Below are 21085 nucleotides of genomic sequence, written 5' to 3' on the forward strand. Positions count from 1 at the left end.
TGTAGAAACAGATGTTGCAATAAAATGCCCAAGTTCTTCATAAAAGTTCTGAATCAAAATGTATTCTTATTTTATTATAGCAATCCAGTTAAAAAATTTGAAATTATTTCAGTCCCTGTTGTGTACCTAATTTGTTTCAGCATATGCTGTTTATTATTATTCTTTTACCAAAAATGGAAAAATAAGTAAAAACTCTAGCAGAGTAGGTATATTTAAAATAATTTTTGTATTTATAAATATCAGGAGGTATTTTTTTTATCAACTACAAAAATTACTTGCTTGACTTTTCAAGTAAAAGTGAGCCTTGCCTTGTTTATTCTGTTTAACTCCTCCTCACTTCCCTTCTGACCTTCTTCATGTCTACTAGACTCTTATTTCCCTTCCCTCCAGAATCTCATTCCAGCAATCAACGCCTTTGACTTTTCATTGTCCACCTCTCCACAGGCTATTCCCTCATGAAAATCTCGCCCAGCCTTAAAAGATCTGGCTTCCTGCAGCCTTGCACAATCTGTTTTCATGCGATTTTTCCGGTCATGGAGGCCACACTTCTTTTGCATCCTTGACCTGTAGCCAAGGGCCTGCTCAACACAGTGCTCCCTAAAGAGGATCCCACACCTCCTTGCTTTCTGGACTAAGCAATGTGCCATAACCGGAGTGCTCCTGGCTTCCACCTGCCATGTCCACCTGCCAAATTCTATTCTCCCTCCACAACCAGTTCAAGTGCAATCCCCTCCCAAAATCCCACCCTGCTCCCTGCTATTCCTCTCCCTACCAAACTGTACATATTAACATACATTTTGACTTTTAAGAGTAATAGAAATTGAGAGAAATCAGAGATGCAAAGAAAAATCTGAGATTACTTCATGGAAAAGCTGGTACTTCCCTTGGTCCTGAAAAGTCAATAGGCAAAGGAAGTAGGCCAGAGTGTTTTTAATTTGCTTCATGAAAGCGACTGAACTTGTGACCCAAAGAATAATAATCTATAATAATAAAAGCGTAATATGCAAGTCGACCAAACGGCCAAACAGCAGAACGACTGTCTGGACGACCACACTATGACACGCACTGGCACCAGGCCAGCCAAGGCCGGTGCAATGCGATTGGTCAGGAGCCCCGCCATCGCCCCATGATCGCCTCGCAGAAGGGGGCCCAGACCCCTGGCTGGTGCTGCTGCGGTGGGTGGGCTGGGCCTCCCTCTGCTGGGCCATCGATCACGGGGCTCCAGGCCAGGCTGAGGGACCCCCTCGCCCCCGAGTGCACCGGGCCTCTAGCCTTCAATAAAGCCATTGGCTATGTCTATGTAATGAAAAACATGGATGTTAAAAATTCATCCTGCTGGTATTTGGGGCTGCTACCATGTAGTATTTTGTTGATTGAACTCTTTAAAAAATGTTCAATAAAGGAGAACCAAGATGGCGGCATAGGTAAAAACCGGAGACTGCTGCCACAAACAACCACTTCAAAAATACAACTAAAAGACGGAACAGACATCACCCAGAACCACAGGAAAGCTGCCTGAGGAGAGACTCTTCAACTAGAAGGAAAGAGAACAGCAAACCGAGGCTCAGAGGAGGCGCAGTGTGGAAAATACAAAGGTACCGAGGTGCGCTCGCAAAGCGGGCTGGTGGCTGAGGGCGCGGTTGTCATTTTCAGTCGGGAGGGAGTCTCAGACTCTGGGCTCCAGATCCGGGCGAGTCTCTAGGGACTCAGACTCAGACGGGAGAAGCGGGATTGTCCGGCATCAGTTGGAATCTGAGGGCAGCTTTCTCTCCGAGGTTTGCAGCGGCTGCCGGGGTTCTGAGAAGCAGAGCCTCTGGGAAGGGACTGAGAGCAGCCATAACTGCTCCCTCCCCCCGCCCTGTTGATCCCGCCCCGCCCAAGCCCTGCGCAGAGCCATTTGCTGGATCGCCTCAGGCAAAGGCTAGATTAGCACCTCCCCAGAGGACAGAAGTTTTCCACACAGCTGATTCTCACAGCCAGTCAGCCTGGTGGTCAAATCCCTCAGTATTAACTAAAAAAATCAAGGCTTAACTAGAACAAGACTGCGCACAAAGACCACAAGGGGGTGCACCAAGAAAGCATAAAAAATGCGGAGACAAAAAAACATGACAGAAATGGAGGATATGGAGCTAAAAAACGCAATTTTGAGGGCTTGCAATAAACTTGTGGAGAGCCTCACAAAAACTAATGAGACCCTCGATGCTACGATAAAGAAACTAGAAATTAAGCATACACGGACTGAAATAAAGAATATTATACCCAATAGCAGACCAGAGGAGCGCAAGAATCAAGCCAAAGATTTGAAATGCGAAGAAGCAAAAAACACCCAACTGGAAAAGCAAAATGAAAAAAGAATCCGAAAATACGAAGATAGTGTAAGGAGCCTCTGTGACAGCTTCAAGCGCACTAATGTCAGAATTATTGGGGTGCCAGAAGATGAGAGACAGCAAGATATTGAAAACCTATTTCAAGAAATAATGGCAGAAAACTTCCCCCACCTGGTGAAAGAAATGGACTTACAGGTCCAAGAAGCGCAGAGAACCCCAAACAAAAGGAATCCAAAGAGAACCACACCAAGACACATCATAATTAAAATGCCAAGAGCAAAAGACAAAGAGAGACTCTTAAAAGCAGCAAGAGAAAGAGACTCAATTACCTACAAGGGAGTACCCATACGAATGTCAGCTGATTTCTCAACAGAAACTTTGCAGGCCAGAAGGGAATGGCAAGAAATATTCAAAGTGATGAACACCAAGAACCTACAACCAAGGGTACTTTATCCAGCAAAGCTATCATTCAGAATTGAAGGTCAGATAAAGAGCTTCACAGATAAGGAAAAGCTAAAGGAGTTCATCACCACTAAACCAGTATTATACGAAATGCTGAAAGGTATCCTTTAAGAAGAGGAAGAAGAAAAAGGTAAAGATACAAATTATGAACAACAAACATGCATCTATCAACAAGTGAATCTAAGAATCAAGTGAATAAATAATCTGATGTAAAAAAAAAAATGTTCAATAGAAATCCTGAATACACATACACATACACATACACACACACAAACACAAAAGGAAAATCTGAATCATCTGAGATAGGATTAACTTAGTAGCTATCTAAACTATCATATTTACAGAAGTATAGTTTAGCATTTGTAATAGTACTGACATAACCATTCATTGTTCAACCCTAACAGATTCCTTCATTTATTTCTGAAAATTAATATAACTTAAGAATAAAATATATTCCATAGAGCAGTTTTCACCACCCTGTCCCTAGTGGCAAAGAACAAGCCTACCTTTGAGTTCTATCTATCCATGCCTGTCAACATCGTCTTGTTTGCCATCCTAACTGGCAATCCTTTGGTCCTCTTCAGTGGATTCTTGATTATACTCCCCATAGATGCAATTCTAAATCTTTTCTTCTTTTAATTTTCCAATTCCATGCCTGCTGAATCATTCTCAGATAATATCTGGCCTCTTACTTTACTGAGATGATTTTGAATCTCTGACGCTCCATCATGCCTCAAAGATCTCTAGTTCTGCACAACTATTGCTTTCTGCTGATTCAGAGGAAACAATAGCCCTTCTCACCAAAGCTAGTTCCCCTCCCCTGGAATCCCAGCTTTTGGGGTGTGAGAGTGCCAAATAAATAGCACTCTTCTTCACCTTCCGAATTCTAATCATACTAAGAAATGAGATAAGGAGAGAGACCAAAATATCCCAAAATATCACCAGGTTTACTGATGAAGGCTAAACTAAGTGATATGGTTTAGCGTAGGAGCCAGAGACACCTGAAAATCGAAGCCCCAAATTCGACAGATTTACCCGTAGGGTCATGGGCAATGCTGGCTCAGGTCAAAGCTCCCAGACAGGAGGTACCCTCTCGGTAAGGCAGTGGGAGAAGTAAGGACAACAGCCTTCTGTGGTTAGGATTGATGTCCAAAAGCAAATTTAAGGAGCTGAGCTGAGCAGAGCACACCCAGTTCCTTCTTGCCAAATTTACCAGAATGTCGCTCTACATCCTTGCAGGTAGAAGTGACCAAGGCATGTTACAGTAATGAAGAAGAAAACAAGAAAGGAAACATCAGATATGAGAAAGAAGTGTTCCCGCCAACATCACCCTCCCCCATGAATTTGGAATCTTGTTTCATTTGACATTTTTTCTCTTGCCAACATTTTGTACTTTTCCATGTCTCCATCCTATTCCCAATGTTTCAACCACCCCCGGGCTGCCATCTTTAAAAACATACACTGCAATATCTACATATAAAAGTATTATGTTGTACACCTTACACTAGTAGAATGTTATATGTCAATTATATTTCAATACAACTGGAAAAAAGAAAAACATAAAAAACTGTATTTGGCCCTGTTGCCCTTTTGACTAGTGTTAATTTCACTGAACTTAGGAACTGAAAAACTCCTTAGGACTCTCTTAGTCCAACTCTCTAGTTTAACAAATGAAGACAATGAGAGGAGTCAAACAGGTATTATAATCAAAATAGGAATAATTTCAAACTTTCAAAAAAAAGCCTAAAGTGGAAAGATATAACCCCTCAAGAGATGAAGAAGTTTTTAGGGTTAATTGTTCTCATGGGACAGGTGCGCAAAGATAGAAGAGATGACTATTGGACCACGGAGCCATGGACGGAGATGCCATATTTTGGTAAAACGATGACGAGAGACAGGTTCCGACAGATATGGAAAGCTTGGCACTTCAATAATAATGCGGATATCGTAAATGAATCAGATAGACTTTGCAAAGTGAGACCAGTACTAGATTATTTTGTGCCTAAATTTATAAATATTTACAAACCTCATCAGCAATTATCACTAGATGAAGGGATCGTACCTTGGAGGGGAAGATTATTCTTTAGGGTATATAATGCTGGCAAGATCGTTAAATATGGAATATTGGTTCGTTTGTTGTGCGAAAGTGATACAGGATATATCTGTAACATGGAAATTTATTGCGGCGAAGGAAAGCGATTATTGGAAACGATACAAACAGTAGTGTCTCCATACACTGATTCGTGGTACCATATATATATGGACAATTATTATAATAGCGTCGCAAATTGTGAAGCACTTATGAAAAACAAATTCAGAATATGTGGAACAATCCGGAAAAATCGAGGTATACCTAAAGATTTTCAAACAATTTCTTTGAAAAAAGGTGAAACAAAATTTATAAGGAAAAATGATATATTGTTACAAGTGTGGCAATCAAAAAAGCCTGTATACCTGATTTCTTCGATTCATTCTGCGGAGATGGAAGAAAGTCAGAATATTGACAGAACATCAAAAAAGAAAATTGTCAAACCGAATGCACTCATTGACTACAATAAACATATGAAAGGTGTTGACCGGGCCGACCAATACCTTTCATATTATTCGATATTGCGGAGGACGGTCAAATGGACAAAAAGGTTGGCAATGTATATGATAAATTGCGCATTATTTAATTCTTATGCAGTTTACAAATCAGTGAGGCAAAGAAAAATGGGTTTTAAAATGTTTTTGAAACAAACAGCTATCCACTGGTTGACGGATGATATTCCAGAGGACATGGACATTGTTCCAGACCTTCAACCAGTACCGTCTACTTCTGGAATGCGGGCTAAACCACCTACATCTGATCCACCATGCAGGCTATCGATGGACATGAGAAAGCATACGTTACAGGCAATTGTCGGAAGTGGAAAAAAGAAAAACATTTTGAGAAGGTGTCGCGTATGTTCCGTTCATAAATTGCGCAGTGAGACACGCTACATGTGCAAATTTTGCAATATACCTCTACATAAAGGGGCGTGTTTTGAAAAATATCATACGCTAAAAAACTATTAATTTCTATTTGTTTTGATTTATTATGAAAATTTTATTTTTAAACTTTAAAAATATGTGTATATTTTTAGGTAATAAGTATTTTTTGGGTTTTTCGTATTTAGTTTATATATATCGAATTATTTATGTACTGAATAGATAAAAAAATGTCTGTGATTGAATAAATTTTCATTTTTTACACAAGAAACCGAAAATTTCATTTCAATCGAACCCATACTTCAAAAGATATAGGCATTTTAAACTAACTCTGATTTTGCGCGGGAAACCTAAATAATTGCCCGCGCCATCTTATATTTTGGCGGGAAATTCACCCGACACCGTAGTGTTAAGAACCCATTGTGGCCCTCGAGTCAAAAAGTTTGCCCACCCCTGGACTAGAATCAATCTGTACTGAAATGGCTTTGGGGAAAAGAGAATTTTTAAACCAGCCCCAATGCCTTTGCATGTTTTCTACCTAAGTCATGTATAATGTGTGAGTCTAGTATAATGTGTTGCTTATCACACCTATTTTGTACTTGGCCTTAGTTTCAAGTACAAAGGGTGACCCAAATCTCCCTTTTCTGCAAGTACATAACTCTCACTGACATCAATCAGGGTCACAGTCCCAAATTTAGGGATGAACTGAACTGACTGTGGTTGCAAACACATGTACGTGGCCACGTTGAGAGGCTTCTCTCATCAAATAGCAACCATATTTCTAAGCAGTCTGTTGACTTCAGCACTTTTTGCTATTATTGCGCTCCAATTTAGAATGCCAGCCCGTCTCACTGGAGCATTTTTCCATTCTCTGTCATAAACCATAGCATATAAAATTCCCCCTTTATCAAACCCGATGGTTAGTTTCCAGTGGCTAACCACGGCTGCCTCTGAAATGTGGTGTCTGTTTAAATGATCGCCTCAGAAACACCATTAAAGGCTTCGAAAAGCAATATTTAATGTACAGCAATATTTTTCTTAAGAAAGGAAGGGAGTAGGAAGAGGATCAAATACTAGACAGAGCAATGGCACAGCAAAAAAACTTCCCTACCACCTTCAATCACCCAAACAGAAATGCACACACTCACAAATGTGTGAAATGGCCTCTGAGGAGCCATTCTGGGTCCCTGCGAAGAAAATCATTTCCTTCTCCTTTCGAGCTAATCAAGCGATGTGAATCACTGTCAGGGCCCTAACTCATCCTGCCTCGTTTTCTAGTTACTTCCCTCTTCCACTGGTCTAGAAACAACTTGGGACTCCTGACGCCCCTTTGTGTTCATGGCCATGTTAAGTAGAGTACACTGAACGTAGTAGGTGCCCAATAAACATACACAGAATCAACATCTAAGGGCACTTGTCATTTCAATGCCTAGTTGTTTACAGAACAGAGATTCCAGCCGGCACAGTTTCTAGTAGAAAGTTATTACTTAACAAACATCTTCCTCCAGACAGCTCTCATTTTTACTTCATAGGATATATCAGTACCTGTACCTCTTTATCCCACATCTGTTTTGTTTTAAGCAACGCGGGAGAAAAGGAGACATTTTTGCGTATGTGCTTATTATATAGTTTTGAGCACACTGTGAGTAGTTTCAAAATATCTAATTCTACAGATTACTTGCACAGTGGAAGACAGCTTGCTGCTCTCCCAGGAGTGCTCATTCTTCAGCACACAGTGACTGTTCTCAATGACAGCCAGCTTACTGCCGAAGCATACTGTTTCTGGGCACAGCTCCTCACACTCAAATGCATATAGTCATGGGAGCATAGCTTATTGCTGTGAGATTTGAGAAAATGATTTCAGAATTAGAAGGAATCTTAGAAATCTATATTAAAAGGGTAATACGCTAATTAGACCAGATAGACTGACGTCTTCGGACGTCATTCCGGACGTCCTTCCTGACAAAGCCGGGGCCCGGGCGAAGCCACCCAGGGTCCTGGGTGCCTGCCTGGGCGAAGCAGGCCCAGGTCCCAGGTGCCTGCAGCTGGCCAAAGGGAGGGAAGCCCAGGTCCTGGTTGCCTGTGGCCAGCAGGAGGAGGGAATCCTGGGTCCCAGGTGTGGGGGGCCGAGGCAGAGGTGGTTAGGGACAATCAGGTAGGCAGGCGAGCAGTTAGGGGTGATCAGGCAGGCAAGCAGAGTGATTAGGAGCAATCAGGCAGGCAGGTGAGCGGTTAGGGGCGATCAGGCAGGCAGGCAGAGTGGTTAGGAGCAATCAGGCAGGCAGGTGAGCGGTTAGGGGTGATCAGGCAGGCAGGCAGAGTGGTTAGGAGCAATCAGGCAGGCAGGCAGGTGAGCAGTTAGGAGCCAGCAGTCCCGGATTGCGAGAGGGTGCAGGCCGGGCTAAGGGACCCCCCTGCCCCCACACAAATTTCATGCACCGGGCCTCTAGTGAAATATTTTGTGTTTAGAAATGTCACACTGATATCCTATAATGCATTTCTTTCACTCATGGTTTTGAAATATTGCCATGTAGATACACATAGATTTAGTGTCTTTTCACTGCCATTTAGTGTTCCTGTATGAATATTCCACAATGTATATATTTCCCTGTGTGTTGTGTGTTATATATCATTGAGTAGGCTCTGACTCCAGGTACCCCTATGAATGAGTGATATTCACAATGTCCTGTCTTCAACAGTCCTACTCAGCTCCTGCAGACTCATGCCTATGGCTTATTTTATGGAGTCAATCTAGCTCACTGGTCTTCCTCTTTTCCAGCTGCCTTCAATTTTTCCCAGCATTATTTTCTTTCCCAAAGAACACTGCCTTCTCATGACGTGCCTAAAGTAGGGCAACTCCAGCAATGTTTGAGGCTTACTTTATTCTAGGACCCATTGTTCATCTTTCTGGCAGTGCAGGGCATCCAAAGAGCTCTCCTCTAACACCATATTTCAAAAGAATCTATTTTTTACTAGAGGCTCAGTGCATGGATTTGAGCGCTGGTGGGGTCCCTCGGCCTGGCCTGTGTCCTCTCGCAATCCGGGATCCCTCAGGGGATGTTGGACTGCTGGTTTTGGCCTGATCCCCACAGGCCAGACCGAGGGATCCATGCACCAGGTCTCTAGTATGCATATAAGATCTTTGGTTAATCTCTTCCTGCCCTCTCCCCTCCCCCCTTCCCTCTGAGATTCATCAGTCTGTTCCATGTTTCCATGCCTGTGCGTTGAGCATCTGCCCCCTGGTGGTCAGTGCGCATCATAGCTACTGGTCAAACGGCCAAATGGTCGCTTAGGCTTTTATATGTATAGATAAGCCTTCTTCACTGTCCAGCTTTTGCATCCATACATAGTCATCGGGAATACAAGAGTCTTTAATGATACATCTTTCCTTGTAATGATTTTCCTAATTCTTCTATTGCTACCATTCTGAATCTTAGCCTTCTCTTGATTTCTTGGCTGTAGTCTCCATTTAAATTGAAAACTAAATCACAGTAAGCAAAATCTTTAACAATTTCCCTAATGATAGATAGTTAAGTTCCTTAGAAATTGTCATTATCACAAACAATGCTGTGGTAAACATCCTTGTGCATGTCTCCTGGTGCGTGTGTGCAAGTATTTCCTGGGTTAAACACCCCAAAATTCCATTTTTCCTGATATTAACATTGTCAGGCCTGCTTCCTTTTGGTTTGTTTTTCCCTGATATATCTTTCCTATCCCTTTATGTTTACTTTTTAACTGCACTGGTTTGTTTTACCTTGGGTGTCTTTTTAAGCAACATTTGGGTGCATTTTTAAAAATATAATTATCACTTTTGATAACTGAAATGAATTTATTTACATTTATCATGATTCCTGTTGTAACAGCTCTGATCTCTACCAACTTATTTTGTATTTTCTATCTACCATAATTTTGTTTCTTTGCTTTTACTTTTCTGATTTTGGTTCATTTTTTTCTGAATTCTCTTTTTTTCCTCTGCTGTTTCATAAGCAATAAATTTATTTATTCAACATGCCTATTTAAAGTCAATCTCTAATAACCTTCTGAACAATATAATGCAAAGAGCCTAGAAAGTTCTACCACCAGTCTTTCCTCTTCCCCACTCTGTACCAGCTTCCATATCAGGGGTCCTCAAACTTTTTAAACAGGGGGCCAGTTCACTGTCCCTCAGACCGCTGGAGGGCCGGACTATAGTTTAAAAAAAACTATGAACAAATTCCTATGCACACTGTACATATCTTATTTTGAAGTAAAAAACAAAACGGGAACAAATACAATATTTGTATTTGCACGTGGCCCGCGGGCCGTAGTTTGAGGACCCCTGTTCCATATTATTGTTGCTAACATACTACTATCACGTTATTTTTAACAACCCTCATTGAACTTTGAAAAAAACCTCAATACTGACTTTTATTTGTTCCCCAGCTTCCTTACTCAGGGCTGATAGAGACATTCCACTCCTTCCTTCAGGGCTCAGTTTTGTTCTAGTTACTCCTGCTGACGACAAATTAAGCCAAAACTTTGTGGCTTCAAACAGCAACCGCTTTATTAGGTTCTGTGAGTCTGGAATGTGAGTAACACTCCACTAGGCCGTTCTCCTGCATCTTATAAATCTGCCATGGAACAGTGGTCCTCAGCTGGAGGATGGGCTTGTCTGACAGCCAGAGTGGCTACACAAAGCCTCTCTAACATGGAGGCTCAGAAGAGCTGACCATCTTCTATGGCAGCAGGCGGCCACCAGAGCAAGTGTCCCAAAGAACCAGTTGAGAGCTGAATGGGAACCTTTCTGATCTAGCCTCGAAGGTCAATGTGGTCTCACTTTCACCACATTCTACTGGTTTCAAAAGAGTCACCTGGCCAGTCCAGATGCAAGGAGAGGGGCTTCAACTCCATCTCTCGACGGGAGAGTAGTTAGGTCACACTGGAGAAGAGCATGTGAGATGGTAGCTGCTGTTACAGCCATTTCTGGAAAATACAATCTGTCACAATTTCCTTTTTATTTAAATATATATTTAGTAATTCTTTCAGGAGGAGTCTATAAATAGTAAACTCTTTCAACACTTGTAAGTTTGAAAATGACTTTATTACATCCTCACTATTGAATGATCACTTAACTAAGTGTTACTTTTAGGCGGACAGTTATTTTTACTTAGCACTTTATATATATTTGCTATATTCTGACATCTCCTTTTGCTTATAAGAAGTTTGTTATTAATCTGCATTTCTTGATATGTATCTGTTTCCCCCCACCCCCGGTAGTTTTATTTTTTCATTACCTTTCATGTTTTACAGTTTCACTCAATATGTCTAAATGTGGATTTATTTTTATTTGACCTGCTCAAGATTCAGTGTGCTCCTTCAGTCTGAGGACTCGGAAATTCTTTGCGTGTGTAGTGTAGTTTTTAAATTAACATCATCCTTTGCCTTAATATCTCTCTCTCTATCTCTCTCTCTTTCTCTCTCTCTCCCCCCTCCCCCCCCCCCCCCCCGCCTGCTTTCTTCCTCTCTTTAAAAAAAAAAAGTAGGGACATCTCAAAAGGACACAGAAAGCAACCTAAAAGAGCTTTCAATGAACAAAGCTGGAACAATCTAAGCAAGAAAATAAATAATGAAAGTATTGAATTAGAGCCCAAAGAATGAAATGAATATCATGACTATTCTGATATAAACAAATGATTGAAAAAACAAATAAAGTAAGTGGGGGTAGGGATTTACTTTATTTTTCTTACAGAAAAATTCCAAATAATAGATATAGATACTACCTCTTCCAAGAAGTAGAGCTGACGTTCCCTTCCCTAAAGTATAAGCTGTATTTAGTGACTTGCTTCCAAAGAACAGAGAGTGAAAAAGGAAAAATGTTAAAGTTACAGCAGAGAAACCTGGCTGGTGGACACAAACTAACCACACTGTTGGGTTAATATCACCAGTGGTAAGTCATAGAGCTACCATTATCCCCTGATGTGATTCAATGAGAAGGGCACCTTACCACAATCATATTCTTCCCCAAATCCATAACCTCACTCTAAGCATGAAAAAACACCAGACAAATCTGCATGAAGGGACATTCTACAAAATATCTGACCAGTACTCTTCAAAAGTGTCAAGGCCATGAAAAGCAAGTAAAATCTGAAAAACTGTGACAGACTGGAGGAGACGCAGGGGTAAGGGGAAAATGTTAAGTGGTATACTAGACTGCATTCTAAAACAGGAAAAAAAGAACATTAATGCAAACCCTGTGGTTAATGCCAATGCACCAACGTTACTTTTATAGATGAACAAATGCACGATAATATTTAAGATGTTAACAATATGGGAAACTGGGTGATGAGTATATGGGAACTCTACCCTATATTTACAACTTGTATTGGTAAATCTAAAAGTATTCCAAAGGAACCATTTATTTTTAAAATTGTTAAAAGTTTCCAGATTTGATGAGATAGAAGTGTAAAGATTCAAGAATCTAAACAAGCCCAAGCAGGATAAACACAAAGATAACCACATCTATGCACATCACAGTCAAACTTTCAAAAAACAAAAATAAAGGAAAAATCTTGAAAGTAGCCAGAACAAAATGACATTACATGTAGAGTGACAATGACACACATGACAGTAGACTTCTTCTCAGAATGGCACTTGACTACTCATCAGAAACAATGGAGGCCCAAAGGAGGAATGAATGAGAGGAGCACATCTGCCTCAAACACATTAGTCCTAAAATCTCATATCATTAAGAAGTTCTTGTTTTTTCTACTTAGCAAAATGGCAGCCCATTTCTGGTTAAATTATCCAAAATTCTGAGTAAGTAGAGGTTGGACACTTTCTACTTTATTAAAAATTAGCATTTCCTCTTATTTATTTTTCACCTATTTTTTTTTTATTTCAAACCAAATATATTCTAAAAGACTAACCCTCCCTTCGAAATATCTAGCTCTTTCCTTCTTCGGTAGAAATTCTCATGAACTGAGCAAACTGACACCTCGTGGAAGTAGTTTTCTCCTCAAAGGTTTGAGCAACTGTTAACCCCTCCGGACCCTCAGGCGTTTCCTTTCAGCTCCTCATGTCCGTATCTCCCCAGTTTGATAGAAATCGCTCACTGGGGCCGTAAACAGTTAAGGGACGTTTAAAGTTGAAGTCATTTTTAAACAAGCCAATCAAAAGGTCACCACTATCTCTGGTACGATTTTAATCTTTGAGTTTAGGATGTGCCAATATGCCTTCAGTCATTTTGTGTGGTTTCTAGCATTTTAACTTCAAGCGTTTCCCCTTTGTTCATTCCTTCTTACTTTTCTTTTACTTCAAGTAAAAATACAGTGGTAAAACATTAGCTATACATTTTAACTGAACAAGTACCAGGATATTCAGATTTTAAAACCCCTCTGGAACCATAACTCTAGCAACCTGCCCCTCCCCATCATATAAATATATGCTACAATAGGGTCTTTCATTGCAAAACTCATACCCGTGAGGCAATGTCATTTATCACTGAGTAAATAATGCAAGATAACATAATGAAAAGGGGATTTTGCTTCATTCCCTTAACTATAAATAAAAATATGTAGCACTTTGCAAGATTACCACATGTGGTATGATATTAACTTAAATACCAATCTTTAAGCCAAACTGTAAATAAGATAAACTGTGCTCTCTGGTCTCAAGTTTTAAACAGTCTCTCTTTTCTTTAAATTTACTGCTTTCATGAAGCATATACGAGTGATGGCATATAATTTGTGATTATGTAATGAAAGACCCAATTGTGATATGTATATTATGCCCTCCCCCCGCCCCCCACCCCAATAAAAGCCCGACAAGTGAAGTTACTGTTGCTGTGGGAATTGTAAAAAGTGCTTGTGATGAAGAGCAACGAACGCAGTGAAGCCAAGTCACAATCAGAGTCCAAGACCTTTTCCTGGATAAAGCAAGCAAACCACTGTCAGCTGTGGCTTGGTTTACACATTACACCCAGTCAGGGGTGGGAGACTGCGGTCTACATGTGAATACCAAAAACAAAAACGGATTCCACTCACATCAGGATCACATAGTCAGTCATGCACTGACTGGGCCTCAACACGATGGGACAGGACGCACGCAGCACCCCGCCGGCCGCCGTGTTTATTCTGGCTGTCATGGCCACATCTCAGCATGCAGATGCCATTCCTCTCCGGTGCCTAATGTGTTTATGCTCACACTACCAGCAGGCATTGGGTTGCAAAGATCAGATTGGAAGTGATTTCACTGTTTTCAAAGAGAAAAGAATTCATCCCTTTGATTGCTACTTGCTTGCAAAGCAGAGTTTGCTTCAGTGTTCCAGAGTGCCACTTAAACTAAATTACAGCCGTGATGGGGAGAGGATGCCTGGGAGAACTCATTACTGTTCCAGAAAAAAAGACTTCACTTTTTTATTCCTTTTTCAAAAAGCCATACTTGCCCATGGAGGCTGACCAGCGAAGGCCGAGGAAAGGTTATCTACCCGCTGAACTGCAACATCTGGTTCCCCCTTGGAGATGTGTCTTAATAAACACTGATTTGTTTCCTGGTACTATCAACAGTTAAAGATTTCATAAGAAATATCTAAATTTTAAAACTAGAAAGTAACTGTTAAAGACATGTCAAAGGAACACAACCAAGAACCTGGCAATCACAGCATAGCCGGTTGGGGTACACCTCTCCTATCAAATCTGACTATGTCCTCATGCCATCCCTTTATCCCTCCCTTGGCCCTTGTCTCTTGCTTAAGGCACAGTGACAGCTTTCCATTTCCCAGGGGCAAATAACTTGTCAGGTTTTTTGAAAAGTGCATTTCTGAAAAACTTAAAACTAGCAAAAAGCTGGGAAAACATCTACTAAAAATAATCTGTTTAGAATATGTAACTGACATTCTCCTAATACCTTGCAATCCTTTTGAGTCTTACTATCCCTTTTTTACAAATGAGGAGATGATGCTTAGAGAGGCTGAGTGCCCAAGGTTACTAAGATCTGAACTCAAGCGACTGGACTCCAGAGTGCTCCTAACCTCTATGTCCATGGCAATCCTACAGGGTAACCACAACATGCCACCTTGTGTCAAGGTCATTTGGGAAATCAAACAGAGGCCCTCACAGACAACAGTGAAGGTGAGGAGAAACCTAAGGGCTGGGTTTGAGACTGTGAAGGAAGAGTAATTAGGTCAGAGAAGAGAGGGGTGGGCACAAACAGTAGACACTGCATCTCTGCCAGCTCTTTTCCAATTCTACTACTTAAAAGGTGAGACAGAGCTGAATGAAAATGAGAAACAGATTACTTTGACAGGTAGGAATTTTGAGGCACATTTTATTTTTATTTTTTCTTTTAAATCTTTATTGTTGACAGTATTAGAGATAGCCCTCTTTCCACCCCCTCTCCAACCAGTTCCCACCCTGCCCCAGGCTTTCACCACCTTATTCTCTGTGTCCATAGGTAATGCATATATGCATATAAATTCTTTGGTTAATCTCTTCCTGCCCCCCTCCATCCCCTTCCCTCTGAGATTAGTCATCCTGTTCCATGTTTTCATGCCTCTGGTTCTATTTTATTCATCAGTTTATTTTGTTCATTAGACTCCTTGTTCATTTATTTTGATTTTTAAATTCTATTGTTAATAGATATTTATTTCTCCTCCTCCTCCTCCTCTTTCTCCTTCTCCTTCTCCTTCACTGCTTTTCTCTTGTTGCTTTTAAGATTCTCTTTTTGTCTTTAACCCTTTGCATTTTAATTGTGATATGTCTTGGTGTGTGCCTCTTTGGGTTCCTCTTGTTTGGGACTCTCTGTTCTTCCTGGACTTGTAAGTCTATTTCTTTCACCAGGTAGGGGAAGTTTTCTGTTATTATTTATTCAAATAAGTTTTCAATATCTTGCTCTCTCTCTTCTCCTTCTGGCACCCCCATAATGCAAATATTGGTACGCTTGAAGTTGTCCCAGAGGCTCCTTACACTATCTTCATATTTTTGGATTCTTTTTTCTTTTTGCTCTTCTGATTAGGTGTTTTTTGCTTCCTCATATTCCAAATCATTGATTTGATTCTCAGAATCCTCTACTGTTGAATCCCTGTAAATTATTCTTTATTTCAGTTAGTGTGTGCGTAATTTCTGACTGGTCCTTTTTCATGTCTTTGACGTTCTAAGATCCCTGAAATTCTCACTAACTCCCTTGAAGCTCTCATTAAGATCCTTCAGCAACCTTATAACCATTGTTTTGAATCTTGTATCTAGTAGTTTGCTTGCTTCCATTTCATTTAGGTCTTTTTCTGGAGATTTCTTCTGTCCTTTCATTTGTGACATGTTTCTTTGTCTCCACATTTTGGCTGCTTCCTTGTGTTTGTTTCCATGTATTAGGTAGAGTTGCTATGTCTCCTGGAATTGGTAGAGCGGCCTTAGGTAGAAGGTGTCCTATAGGGCCCATTAGCTCAGCCTCCCCAGTCATCTGAGCTGGGCACTCTAGGTGCACCACTGTGTGGCCTGTGTGCACAGTCTTGTTGTAGTTGAGCCTTGATTGCTATTGGCATCACTGGGAGGAATCGACCTCCAGGCCAATTGGCTGTGAGGACCAGCTGCGACTACAGTAGAAGAGCTGCTGTGCAGAAGACAACCCTATGGAGCAGGACTTGCTTCAGTGGGGCTTTGGTGCTCACTGAGTCTTTTCCTTAAGTGTGTCCCTGGTGGATATAGAGTTGTAATCTGATACGGTCTGAAGCTGTCTACTGGGTGCACTGGCTCTGGGGCCTCCCGGCAAGAGCTGCAGAGCAATCTACAGATGGCTCCTGCTTGTGTTGGGCTTGGAAATGCCCAGGTGAGGTCAAGCTGTCTTAGGCCTCTTATTGATAGGTATGGGGCACGCTGACACCAGCTGCTGCTTGTTTGAGAGATTTTAGGAGAGTCTGAAGCCTGAGCCAGGACAGGCCATTCATATGGAAAAGCCACTGCAAACAGCCTGTGTGGGGCTGCAAATTGCATGGGGCAGGATCTCAGGGAATTACCAGGGTGGAGGCAACAGTGTGAGTCAGGCTGATGGAAAACTCAGATATGGCTGGACCTCTGGTGTGGGGCTGGACCCCTTGCTCCTCACAGGAGGCCTCTGCAACTCAGATATCCCTCCCAATTAAAAACATGCCACACTTGGGTGTCGGACCAGCCCATTCCATACCTCCACACCTCCTACCAGTCTCAGTCTTCTTTCTTCTTTACTTCTCTAGTTGTAGGACTTCCATTCAGCCAGCTTTCAGATGGTTTTGAATGATGGTTGTTCTGTATTTTAGTTGTAATTTTGATGTGGTTGTGGGAGGTGGCGAGTACAGGCGTTTACCTACGCTGCCATCTTCTGGGTTAGTCTCTTGGGACACATTTTAAATTTTACATGTATAGGGCACTTATGACTGGAGCTTGCAGAAGTGAAAGTTGCTCTGGGTGAGTCAGTGAGTGAGTGGTGAGTGAATGTGAAGGCCTAGGACATAACTGTACACTATTGCAGACTTTATAAATACTGTACATATAGGCTAGATTTAATTTATAAAGTAACATGAGATTAAATCAAGCATAAGAGAAAATGATGCAATCAAGAGACAGGTAAGCACAAGGTATATGAGGCTGCTGCCTGCAAAACATGGCATACTGTTATATAGCAAACTTTTTTTTAATAAGTAGAGCACCCTCTAAAATAATAAAAAGTATAGTAAATACATCAACCAGAAATGTAACTGTTCATTAGCATTATCAAGTATTATGTAGCATACATAATTGTATGTGTTGTACTTTTATACAACCAGAAGTGCAGTAGGTTTGTTTACAGCAGCATCACCACAAACATGTGAGTAATACAGTGTGCTACAACATTAAGATGGCTACAATAACAGGATTACTACACATTACTAGGTTATAGGAATTTTCAGCTCCATTATAATATTACTAGGGGCCCAGTGCATGAATTCGTGCACCTTGAAAGGAACTGTGGGCCGCGAGGCTGCGGTGGGCACAGGGCCGGGTCTCGGCCCATCCTCTGCACCCCTGCTGGACCCCTCCCGCCATGGCCCCCGGCCCCCTGTCTGCCTGTAGCCCCGCTCCTGCCACCGCGCCGCTCACACCCACTGACAGCACAGAGCAATTGGGGTTGGCGCCAGCAGTGGGTGCAAGCGGCAGCTGCTGCCCTGATTGCCCCTCAGGAGCAGGGGGATGTGGAGAAGCCCTCAGGGTCGATCTGGGCCCGCAGCTGCTGCTCGCACCCGCCAACAGTGCCGAGTGATTGGGACCAGTGCCAGGCGCTGGCAATGGGTGCAAGCTCCTGGAGAGACCATGGTGTGCGGGAGCAAAGAGTTTTTAGTAACCACCATAGGCTTGCCCTGATGACAGCGACCGGCTCCCCAACTGGCACCCCTGCTCACCTGCTCCACCATCCCACTGCAGCCGATGCCCACCATGGTCTGCACATGCCCCCTGGTGGTCAGCGCATGTCATAGCAACCAGTTGTTGGGTTGTTCGGTTGTTCCACCATTCCGTCTATTTGCATATTAGGCTTTTATATATATATAGACTAGAGGCTTGGTGCACAAAATTCGTGCATGGGGGGGGGGGGGGTGGGTGTCCCTCAGCCCAGCCTGCACCCTCTCCAATCTGGGACCCCTCGAGGGATGTCCAACTGCCTGGTGTGGGATTGGGCCTAAACGGCAGACATCCCTCTCACAATCCAGGACTGCTGGCTCACAATCGCTCACCTGCCTGCCTGCCTGATTGCCCCCAACCACTCCCCTGCCAGCCTGATCGATGCCTAACTGCTCCCCTGCCGGCCCGATTGTCCCTAACTACCCTCCCCTGCCAGCCTGTTCACCCCCAACTGCCTTCCCCTGCTGGCCCGGTCACCCCTAATTGCCCTCCCCTGCCGGCCTGATTGCCCCTAACTGCCCTCCCCTGCAGGCCTGGTTGCCACTAACAGTCCTCCCCTGCCGGCCCGGTCACTCCTAACTGCGCTCCCCTGCCGGCCTGGTCGCCCCTAACTGCCCTCCCCTGCAGGCCTGGGTCCCCCACAACTGTCCTCCCCTGCAGGCCTGGTCACTCCCAACTGCCCTCCTCTGCCAGACTGGTCACCCCTAACTGCCCTCCCCTGCCGGCCTGATCGCCCACAACTGCCCACCCCTGCCGGCCATCTTGTGTGTTGGAGTGATGGTCAATTTGCATATTACTCATTTATTAGATAGGATGGGACCACAGTAGTATATGCAGTCATCATTGACAGAAATGTTACGCAGCATAAGAATTACTATGAGGCATAGCAAAGACGGACAGCATCTAGGATGAAGTGGTACCATGACATAATGCAATTCCAGTTCTTCCTTTCCAGCCCCTCCCCTTCAACACAGGACTGCAGTTTCTGGAACCCTTGTATTGGTGACTTCCCTATGACTAGTCTAGCCAATGAGTTGTAAATAGAAGTGTCTGAGTATCACTTCCGGGCCTAGTATTTGAGAACTGGTGCATGACCCTCCAGAGTGCTCTTTTCCCTCTTTTCAGACAAACAAAATATGACATGAAGGCTATTCTATCAGCCTGGGTCTCTGAATGATGGCGATAAGCAGAGCCCCCACTTGAGCTGTGATGAACACACAGCATGAGCAAGAAACATACCTTTACTATTTTTTAAACCACAAACATTTTAGAATTATTACTACTGCTGACTTAATCTACCTTGACTTATGCACTCTGTACCAAGCATCTCCTCTCTCCAGAAGCATTCTGCCAAGACTGTTCCTGAGGCACTAACTTACTGCTATGTCCATACTTAAAAAAAGAAAAAGCCTCCCATGGATTTCTATGATTTAAAGAAAAAACGTAAACTTCTTAGCATTCAAAGCTCTTACCAACTTACATTTTCAACTTTATCCTACCAGAGCAACCTCCTATTACCTGGCTCTGAGAGCCTCATGTCCAGCCTCCACTCCTTGCCTCCCCTGCCCCAACAAAGGGGCACTTCCCCTCTCTCTTCTCTTTAAAGTTCAATTCTCTCCACTTCACTAACCTTTCTTCCACAGCCCTAATAACAGCTAACACCAAATACTTACTAAGTGCTAGGTTTTGTTCTAAGTACTTTTGATGTATTAACTCATTTAGTCTTCGCAATAACTCTATGAAGTGGGTACTATTATTATTAAACTCATTTACAGATGAGGAAATGAAAACACGGGGATTAAATAACATTCTCAAGGCTCCACAGCTAATAAATGAAGCCAGAAGAACCCAGCAATCTGTCTCCAAAGACTGTCCTCTTCACCACTGCCCTCTGTTGTTTCTAGGAGGCTCCAATCTCCCTTCTCTGAACTTGCACTACCCTGTGTGGATCTTTCTGGCACATGATAATATTGTGCCCTGCATGACTAGTCACTATTGCATGTGTGCATCCTTTATCTACTAAGATAAACTATAACCTCCTGGAGTGCAGGAAGCTACTTTACCATTCTCTGTGTCATTCAATTAAAAAATGCCAATAGCCCTGGCTGGTTTAGCTCAGTGGTTAGAGCATTGGCCCTCGGACTTAAGGGTCCAGGTTCCATTCCGGGTCAAGGTCATGTACCTGGATTGCAGGCCTGATCCCAGCCCAGGCCAGGGTGTGTGCAGGAGGCAACCAATCAATGTGTCTCTCACATCGATGTCTCTCTCTCTCTGTTTCTCCCCTCCCTTCCACTTTCTCTAAAAAAAAAGAAAAAGAAAAAATGCCAATTAAATAAATCACTTCTGTGATAAGCACAGGTCCACTGGAAAGGGTATCTACACTAATAAAAGAGAAACATGGTAATTAGCGTACGACCGCTACCCTTTTCATTGGCTAATCAGTGAGTATATGCAAATTAACTGTCAGCCAAGATGGCGGCCGGCAGCCAGGCACTGAAGCGAGCATGAGGCTTGCTTGCTGCGGACTCCAACGTTCCCCGCCTCACTTGCCGGCCTCTCAGTTGCAAGTCTAAGCAACTATGTACTATGTTGCAAATAAGAAGGTAAACAAAATCCCAGAAACCAGCTGGACTGAAAGCCAGGCGGACCACAACACTGTATCGATGTTTTCAGCAGTGAGGCCTCAGAGCTAAAGCTGGCCCAGAATAAAAAAAAAAAGAAAAGAAAACAAGGAGCAGTTGGAAGCTTTAGTCACTCGCCAGCCGGAAAACAGCCCTCAGCCCCTCACCTAGACTGGCCAGGCACCCCAGTGGGGACCCCCACCCTGATCCAGGACACCCTTCAGGGCAAACCAGCCAGTCCCCACTCTTGCACCAGGCCTCTATCCTATATAGTAAAAGGGTAATATGCCTCCTGGCACCAGGATCAGTGGAGCAGCGAGGCTCC

At 42.8% G+C, this 21085-nt stretch overlaps 1 protein-coding gene across 2 annotated transcripts in view; it reads right to left on the reverse strand.

Annotated features, from left to right (window-relative positions):
* AOPEP (aminopeptidase O (putative)) overlaps positions 1-21085 on the reverse strand; it is a 332190-nt gene that overhangs the window by 292179 nt on the left and 18926 nt on the right. The window lies entirely within an intron of this gene.

The sequence above is a fragment of the Myotis yumanensis genome, unplaced genomic scaffold (assembly GCF_028538775.1).
Source record: "Myotis yumanensis isolate MYYU_CA2020_CCGP unplaced genomic scaffold, mMyoYum1.0.hap1 SCAF_21, whole genome shotgun sequence".
Lineage (NCBI taxonomy): Eukaryota > Metazoa > Chordata > Mammalia > Chiroptera > Vespertilionidae > Myotis > Myotis yumanensis.